The sequence below is a fragment of the Triticum aestivum genome, chromosome 6B (assembly GCF_018294505.1).
Source record: "Triticum aestivum cultivar Chinese Spring chromosome 6B, IWGSC CS RefSeq v2.1, whole genome shotgun sequence".
In the NCBI taxonomy this organism is placed as follows: Eukaryota; Viridiplantae; Streptophyta; class Magnoliopsida; order Poales; family Poaceae; genus Triticum; species Triticum aestivum.
Genome location: NC_057810.1, coordinates 212,693,109 through 212,702,704, shown reverse-complemented (window position 1 = coordinate 212,702,704; position 9,596 = coordinate 212,693,109). Strand labels below are relative to the sequence as shown.

Sequence of the window (9,596 nt, the reverse complement as noted above, 5' to 3'; positions counted from 1 at the left end):
CCGGACATCATCCTTGAGGAGATCATCTCGCTTCTCCCCACCAAGGATTGCTGCCGCACACAAGTCCTCTCAACTCGGTGGCGCCCTCTATGGCGCACCGCGCACCTCAATCTCGACTGTCGTCAGATATCTGTCCTTCCTGAATTTGATCCTATCAGAGCCATCGTCTCTTCTCACCACCAGGGCCCCGTTCAATGCCTCTGCATCCCGACAAGCTACCTGCTGTCCATACCCGGCAAGGTGGACGCTTGGCTGACATCCCCTGAATTCAGAAAACTCCAGCAGTTTGAGTTCTACCATTACCATGAAAGTTTCATACCATGAACATACCAAGAATTCGTGCCCACACCATCGTTGTCCATCTCGTGGTTTTCCTCCTCTCTCCACACCGCCACCTTCGCCCGGTGCCATCTACCAGACGATCTGGTACAAATGCTTCGACTCCCACTGCTAAAAAAACTTTCGCTTGTGGTGGTTTATCTGTCAGAGGCCTCACTGCACAGCATCATCCACTCCAGTTGCCCTGCCCTGGAGCGCTTGTTGATTGTTTTGGGAATAGAAATCGGTATCAGTTGTCTCCAAATAAAGTGGCCTCACCTTAAAAGCATTGGAATTTGTTTTGAAAGACAGCAGCTCATCATCGAAGATGCCCCTTCACTTGAAAGGTTGCTCCTTCATAATTGTTATACACCTTCAGAAATAAATGTCGTCTCTGTGCCCAAACTGGAAACCTTGGGTGTAATTCGTGACCTGTTTAATAATCACAAGGAGTTGGTGTTTGGCTCCTCACCTTTTCAGGTACCGTATATTATCATCTACACATTTGTAATCATATGCTGCATTTTTCATTTGTGCGCATAAGCTTTATATCATCTTGGAGTACACTTTGGGTACTAATATTATGTTATATGCTCAATGAAGAGTTCGTCCATTGATAGCCTATCAATGCTGCTGGATTCTGTCAAGATCATATATATCAGAATGTATAGTTTTAATCTGGACATAATTATTGGCTTGATGCGATGCTTTCGATCTTTGGAGAATTTATACATAGAGGTGATGATTTCATGCACATTGAAAGCCCGTATATATTGTACTAGAATTAACTGTTCAGCTGTCATTCTTTTGACATACTCTTTTTTTAGACCTTAACTATTTTCAATCTTCATGTCTACTTAGACAAAACCACATGGAGAAAACATATAACCAATCGTTGGCGTAATAAGCACAAGGATTTTCTCAGTTCTCATGACATTCGTTTGAGGACAATAACGATGCGACGATATGCATCCAACCAGGCAAACAGAAGCTTTGTCACATTCTTCCTATTGAATGCGAGGTTACTATTGTCCATGAGGCTTAATTTTTACAGCAAGAGATTTCTCATGGACGAACATGTTGAACAGCAAAAAAAGAAGTTTCAGGTGGACAAATGGGCTTCTAAACATGCTCGGCTTCTATTTACAACAAGTTGTAGACATCCTAAAATAATTTTTTTGCACAAGATGTTGATTTTATGGATCAGACCGATCCATTTGTTTGTGACTGCAAAAATGAGTGGTTGGGTTAGATGTTACTGTCATGTTCAATCTGGGTTTTGTCTAAAAATTTGATGAACAATTAATCCTTGGGCTTTTTGTACCGTTTGTATGCTTGACTTGCATGTTGTTGCCCTCGTACTCCCCTCCACCTGCCACTACACTGCCGCATCTTCCATGGCTGATGTTCGTTCCCGTCCGAGGCCTTGCCGTCGTTCTCCGCCTTGGTTAGCTCGTTGTGCTCGCCGCCGTCTGGTGTTGTCAACATGGTCAACAACCAAGAGGAATCAGGAGATGACTGTACGTGGAGAGGCTGACAGTAGGGACCCACCAGGGTCAATGCATTTCGCAAGCAGGTGCCTCGTTATTACAAGCCAAAACAATACTTCCTCCTAATTGTTTGACAACTAGGTTCCACGCCATTGTCAATGTAGTCAATAAACAAGAAAATTACACAACAAGCAGATAACACCAGGGACCCAACAGCTCACCCAGTTGTTTTTCAGTTTCAGAGACGGAACTCAACTGCGCGCTGTGCGGCGGCTGTGGCCCGTCTAGCCCACGCTTACGCTTTTATTAAGCACATGACGAGCCCAGTTGATATTTTTTTTTCTTTCTGAAATTGGCTAGCCCAGTTCTTTTTTTGGAGAATACCAAAACTGAGGCCTACATGCTTTTCTCAGCCCTGCTGGGCTACAAATCTTTCAAGACGAGGAGGGATAAGAAATAGGCTTCCCAGAAAACGGGCTATAAGTTGTAAGAAATGGGTTGTAAATTTTTAAACCAAAGCCAACCGGCAATTGCATTGAAATATCATTATTTCAGGATTTCTCTACCCTCTACTCTTATAAAAACCAAAGCCAACTGTCAATTACATTAAAATATCATCTTTTCACCCACAAGATAAACTACTCATACAAATGCATCTTCTGTTCCATGCAACGAACGGGCATCTTGCTAGTTAAGATTCTAAATTTCATTCATTTTTTTTTGCAGAGAATTGTTTTTTGAATTTTATTTTGATATAATTTTTTGAAAACTATTTTTAACGTGACTCGAAATTTCGTGATTAAAAGAGTTCGGACCCCACAGAAATATGCAAAATTTCGTTGAATTTTTTAGCAGTGCCCAGAATATATGGTCTGTAATGCTAATAAAAAGAATATGGGCTTCAAATATCCATAAGAATTAGCAACTGGGCTGTAAATTATTGAAAATAATGGCTAATGGGTTGTATGCTGTTTTCCACGGATTTGGAGGCTGACTTCTGGGCCTACTAGGTTGACGATGACGCTGTCCTAAATTTCTTTTTGACGCGTACGCAAGGCTTTGTCAACTTAGTCAACACACAGCAGTGACTGTTGGATGTCCATCCAGCGGCCGCCGTGCTTCTTCAATCTCTGATCTTCCTGCTCCAGCCGCCCAAACCAGCACCGGCGGGACTGCCTGCTCCCTCCTCCCGTGGCTGGCTGTGCTGCCGCCAGGCCATCCCTCTAACCACCCACACATCCTGTTATTTTCCGGCAACGTCAGCCTCACCCCGCAGCCGACCAGTCAGCGCTCGTTCTCCCCTCAGCGTGGGCATCTGCTGCGGTGGCTTCGCTGGCTCCGGGTGGTTCTCTTCCTAGGCCCCGCCCTCGTCCACCGTGTTTGTGCTCTCGGTGCGGCGAGGTCAACATGGTCAACAAAAAACAGCCATCGGAAGAGGCTGACAGTAGGGGCCCACACAGGAAAACGCCTCCTTATTACGCGCAAAATAATGATTCCTCCACCTGATAGCTGGGACCCACTGGAAGGGTCTCTGTATTTCCCGAAAAAAAGTTCCACCCGCTGTCAGCTCGGACCCACTGGAAATGACTCCTTATTACACACAAAAGAATGAATACTCCCCCTGCTAGCTGGGACTCACCTTGGTGGGAGGCTGACTTGTGGGCCTACTAAGTTTACGGGGACGGAGGGCTTTGTCAACTTAGTCAATATGAACTACTCTAGCTCCACTGACCGTACAATGTCCATCCAACGGCCGTAGTGCTTCTTCAACCTCTGGTCTTCGTGCTCCAGCCGCCCAAAGCAGCGCCGGTCATGTCGCGTGCTCCTGCCTCCCGTGGCCGGCTGTGATGTCGCGGAGGCCTCACCTCCCCCTACTACTCCCACCGCTGGCCAGGCCATCCCTCTACTCACCCACACCCCCTGTTATTCTGCGGCGACGACAGCCTCACCCTCGTACTCCTCTTCGCATGGGCATCCACTGCTGCCTCTTCCCCGGCTCCGCGTCGTCCCCTTCCTAGGCCTCGCCGTCGTCCACCGCCGTGGTGCTCTCGGCATGGCGTGGTCAATATGGTCAACGACTGACTTCCATCGGAAGAGTAATGTGCATGGAGAGGCTGACAGCTGGGTCCATGGCGGCCTCAAGGAAGTGCCTCCTTATTACGCGCAAAATAATTATTCCTCCACCTGACAGCGGGGACCCACCAGACGGGCCACCATATTTCACGAAAAAAACATTTCCCCCTCACTGCTGGGACCCACCAGCTACCTATTCGCACGCAAGGAAGTGCGTCCGGGCAAAAAAAATGATTCACCCCACTACTGGAAACAGGGAATTTGCCATCAGCCAGCTCTTTGCCATCTGCCAGCTGATGCAAAGAACGTCTTTGCCATCTGCTTATAAAAAATAGATGGCAAAGAACTGACAGACGGCAAAGAACATGATTGCCACCAGCCAATTCTTTGCCATCTACTAGTGGATGGCAAATAATTTTTGCCATCTGCCAGCAGATGGCAAAGAGGTTGGCAAATCCTCTGGCCGTCAAGAGTGTAACGGCGTACCAGCCCACCTTTTTGCCATCTGCCAGCAGACGGCAAAGATTCTTTGCCATCTGCTGGCAGATGGCAAAGAGATGGGGTTATTTTTTTCCACCTAAAAAAACTGTGGGGTTATCCCCTCCCTCTCTCCCCATCCATCCAAGTAAAAAAAACTTCGCATCTCATCCACACACCGAACAGCCCCCGTCGATGGCGCTCTAGGCTCGCCCGCCGCCACCCTGTCGCCGGCCCTGTTGCTCCCCCGCCCTGTCGCCGGCCGCGTCACTCCCCCGCCCCGTCGCCGTCGCTCCCCCGCCCCGTCGCCGTTGCTCCCCCGCCCCGTCGCCGACCCTCTCCCGCCACCCTATCGCCGGCCCCGTCGCTCCCTCTACTGCAAGAGATCCGGCCACCCCGACCCGTCCCTACAAGACCAGCACCGCGGCTCCATACCTCGCTGCCTCCAAGGATGACGAGGAGGACGAGGTAAGTGTCCATCTCCCACATGCGCCCACCCCTGACCCATCTCCACTTCATTAGCAGCAGGCATCTTACTGCTCTATGTGTTGCCAGATCCCTTTCCCACGTGCTAGGCCGCCCGTCACCATCGGAAGTTCACAACAACGACGGATGTCCATGTGGATGATCTACTCCTAGCAGCGCCCCTGTTCTGTAACATCTTTTGACCCATATTGAGAGGTTGCAAGTGCGCACAATATCTGTTTGTGTAAATGCCCGAGTGGAAAGACTACTCAGGAAAGATGCTGATGTGTGTGCATCTTTCTTTCGTTTGCAGAGGTGTCCTTTATTATAGTACTCAACTGCAATTCCAAGAAGCAGGTAACTCTTTCCCGCTTCTTCTTCTTTTTTTGCCCAATGCATGCTTTAGTTTATGTTTCTTGGTGTGCAATGTGCTCAATCTATCTTTTTTTTACCAATTTTGGTTGATGGTCGATCGAGAGATGGTAGATATAGATGCAAAAAGAGAGGTGCATATTTGAGACCTTGCTTAGTATAGAAAATAACTCTATATGTGATGCTTCAAGGAAATAATGTGCATAATTAGGTCTGGTGCTTTTAACTGAACATGTTGATATGGCCATTGCTTCCTTTCGTGCTTCACCGGCGTCGATGCCACCAACCACAAGTTGCTCCATCTTGTGATAATGTTTTTGGATTACATAGCTTGTAAAGGACAATTGATCTTCTTCATTGGTTGCAGCTATCTAAGGCAGGTGAGGATGAATGAAGGATTTGGCCAGGAACTCAATCAGACCATTGGATTGAAGCTGAAGGTATACTTTGGCTGCTTTTCCTGTCCTTTTTGTTCCTCTTTTCATGTGTGTGTAAGATGTTCTCTCGCCTTTTTTTGGCTTTAGAGCCTCAAATATTATAAGCATATGTTGCCGATTAGTAGGTAATGAATTGACAATATTTTGATCTATATTGACTCTCATTCTCTATTTTCAGGGGACAATGCAAAGATATGAAGGGATGGCCTTTCGTTCAGAACCTGGTCTTTTGTTTGAAAGGGTCTAGCTTTTACTGTGGACTAATTATCATGATCTTATTTTGGAGTGATGGATTATTACAGATATTAGGTACTTTACTACTTATCATGATTCTATTTTGGAGCCTTATAAACCATTTTTTGGTCTCCTGTCATGTCGTCTCACATTATAATTTTGGTGTTCTGGTGGGCAGTGGTCGAATTCGGTGGCGTCGGATGCTGGCAGGTCACGGGGTTAGAGCAAAGGAACTTGACGCGGTGTTCTAAACTCAGGCGGTCATGGTCATTGACTAGGTGTTGAAGGGCTTGGTGGCAATTCTCACGGAGTAAGAATATGCGTGCAAGCGCTCATTTCTCATATGCCTGCCCACTCCTCCCTTTCATGAAGCTTTCTTTTATTTCTCAAAAATTTCTCTGAATTTGCAATGTGTAGCTCTGACAAAGAAATAAGAGGAATAAGTTATGGCAAGGTTTTGGTGAAGAGCATTATTTCCCTAGCTTGTGAAAATTTTGGTCCTCTGACATTGATTTCATGATTTGTGGTTACTGGTAAATATATGACGTTGGTAATTGATCTCTTTGTGATTGTTTGTGCGTCTGGTATGCTATTTCAGTTTAGATTCTTCACCATCATTAAAGTTCCATGGATCATTCAGCCTTAGTTTCTTCAAACCAGCCTTGCAATCTCCATGTTTCTTTTGAAAATTGAACCACATTACCATTTCTTCTTCTGAAAATTTTATACTCAAGATTACAAATTTGGTAGGTAACAGTTCAACTCTAACTATATGTGTACCATACCTACTGACTAATAGCAGAGTCTAATTCTTCCCAAGCAGTGGCTGTCAATGTAGACTTGACATGCATAGTTTTACTTCGCGAAGCCATTTTCTGAATTTTTGGAAGTTGGTTGCACACCATGAACTTCAGTTTTGTTATATTTTGGCAGCTAGTCCCTTCAGCTATATGAATCCCTCAAGAAAAGTCCACGTAGCCATAGACTCACAACTCATAATCATTCATATGTGTTCTACATATTAGTTAGCGTTTCCTCTTTTTGTATTTGGCAGACTGCCAGTATGTATGTACATTTTGTATGTGTTGACCATGGACAGTTAGATACCAAGGATGTGTTTGGATGTGAGGCAAGGGGCAGCTCTAGCTTAGCTATGCAAGGTTATCCATTTGGTAATCAAAGTAAAACTAGCTTCTGGAAGCAATCTAGCCCTCAACTGCCAAGAAAACCTTGCTGATGGAAGTTAGCCGAATTGGCTCTCCCACACTAGCAAAATTAGCCATTATCCAAATAACTAGCCTTGCTTCTAGCGGCTCTTGCTGGAGCGGGCTAGATAATTCTAGCCCAGCTAAGCTAGGTGAGATAGCTATCCAAACACACCCGTAGTTTTATTTTTGCATTTGTGTATTTTTTTTATGCATTTGTGTATTTCTGAATGCTTGAGTGCACAAATATGTATATTTTTTTGCAACTATCACAAGGAATGTTTTGTAGCTATCCAAACGCACCCGCAGTTTTATTTTTGCATTTGTGTATTTTTTTATGCATTTGTGTATTTCTGGATGCTTGAATGCACAAATATGTATTTCATGGCACAATTACCAGTTTTGTGTGCCAATTTTCTGCATTCCACTATGCAAAGGTGCATTATATCTCTCTACATGATGCAAGATGCTTATGCTTATATAGGCGGTGGCATCTTATGGGAAGGGAGCGGAGAAAGGGGAATGAGGTGTTGTCGAGTGGGCGGGGTCTTTCTGCAGTCGCCTTAAGTTCCACATCTACACACCAGTCGCCATGGCTTGGTAGGGCCAAGTCAAAGGTCCAAGGCTATAGATGAGCTCTTTTTTATCGATGTATTTTTTTCAGTTTAGAGTTTCATTCAGTTTTGGTCGCCTAGGAGCTGTTTAAGCTGGGTTGAACAGAAAACCACAAGTTTATAGAATCTAATTTTAGTTTTTTTAAGTAATCCAGATGTGCGAAGAGGACATTTTCTACCATGTATGGCTGACACATGTTTTTACAATGTGGAGTTTTATTTAATTTACTCCTTTTGGATCACCTATGCTGAATATTACTCCCTCCGTGAAGAAATATAACAAACGCTCTTATATTTCTTTACAGAGGGAGTAAAAGATTAAACTAGGAAGAGTTTAAGCCAGGCAAAACTGAAATCGTAATTCGCCATAATCTCTATTCAGTTAAATGACGAAGAGGACCCTCTTCGACCATGTAAATCAAACTCCATATTTACGCATGTCATACCTTCTTTGTAATTTTTTTTTACTTTTTTTACCAGTATGTTTACTTACTTATAGCCATGGTACTGACCAGTGTTTATACTGTTATGCACAAATCATGGTTGTTGTTACATAACCACCTGTTTGGTTCTTGACATACTGGTTCATTTGTGTTCCGCTAAAAAGGCAGAAGTATGATTGTTAGACATAACTAAAATGAATAGTGCTTGGTTCATCCCATCTATTTCAGGTTACTTTGGATACCACATACACAGCAGCAGTAATAGTTAGGGAGTGTGATTCCATCAAAATCAGATAACAGTCGCATTGTACTTCATATTTGCTTCCACAACCTGATCTGTATTAAGTTCATCCTAGCTATTTCACATTAGTTTCAGTACCGCATACACAGCAGCTGTGATAAGTAGGCAGTGTGATTTCGTCCAAATCAGAGAAAAGATTGATGGTACTTCATATATGCTTCCATAACCTGATTTGATAAATACTATAGTATCAAGGGTGAGAGAATGAAGTGAAGCTTCTCTGCTCAGACTCTGCGTGCTTCCTAATAAACACCTGAGTAACCAATTGGTGCATAGCCATATCTGTTGATCCCCTGTTTTCCTGGGGCCTAACAAATAGTACAAGCATGTATAGTCTACAGTTTAAGCAAGCTCAAACCCCTGCTACTCTCAATTCTTTTATTACCTTTTGGCAGCTTCAGAATTACCTAGCCAACACATATCATTCAGTTACTATCAGTGTTGTGTATCTCACCAAAAATTGATAGACATACATACACATATAGAATCATACACTGCACTTACAGTACCCCGCAAAAAAAATACACTGCACTTATAGTGTCTTCCTCTTTGTTATCAGTCAGCCGCGATGAAAAAAGTCAGGATCCCAAGAAAAGTGCTTCTAGACACTATGATGGAGAAGCTTGGCCTTCCGAACGCAGTATACTCAACACAGAAGGCAAGGACTGTTGGTCTTGAACACAGAAGGCAAGGACTATTGGTCTTGACGCAGAAATTCAGTTCTATCCACCTAAGCACCAACTAAACAACAGACTTCTAAGGAAATTCAGTTCTATTTTCCACACAAACATGGTTTTAAACAGGTCTTTGCGCCATTTGGCGCAGCTGGTCATCTAGTTGGTTCAAAACTAGCTAGCCCGTGCAAGCGCACGGGCTGACGACTAGTATGCTTAACTAGCTCTAAAATGACATAATATGCTTAAGAAATGACATAGTTTAGCTCCTAAATGACTTCATATGCTTAGCTAGCTCCAAAATGACATAATAACCTTACTTAGCTCCGAAATGACCTATTTAACCTAGGATAGCTCTAAAATGACCTATACTTAGCATTTTTTTCCTCCAAAATGACTCAATATGCTTAGCTAGATCAAAAATTACATAATAAGCTTAATTAGCTCCAAAATGACCTATTTAACCTAGGATAGCTCTAAAGTGACCTATACT

General features: G+C 44.0%; 1 long non-coding RNA gene across 11 annotated transcripts; it reads left to right on the top strand.

Moving 5' to 3' along the window:
• The first annotated feature begins 4,506 nt into the window (after positions 1–4,506).
• LOC123136629 (uncharacterized) lies at positions 4,507–9,116 on the top strand. Of its 11 annotated transcripts, none has more exons than XR_006467157.1 (8): positions 4,507–4,826; positions 4,914–5,039; positions 5,137–5,180; positions 5,563–5,635; positions 5,811–5,941; positions 6,045–6,176; positions 7,556–7,671; positions 8,989–9,116. It is a non-coding gene; the product is annotated as an uncharacterized lncRNA (long non-coding RNA). The 11 variants fall into 11 exon arrangements; XR_006467156.1 differs by having other exon boundaries at positions 7,556–7,688; XR_006467154.1 differs by adding an exon at positions 7,991–8,098 and having other exon boundaries at positions 6,045–7,671.
• The last annotated feature ends 480 nt before the right edge of the window (positions 9,117–9,596 follow it).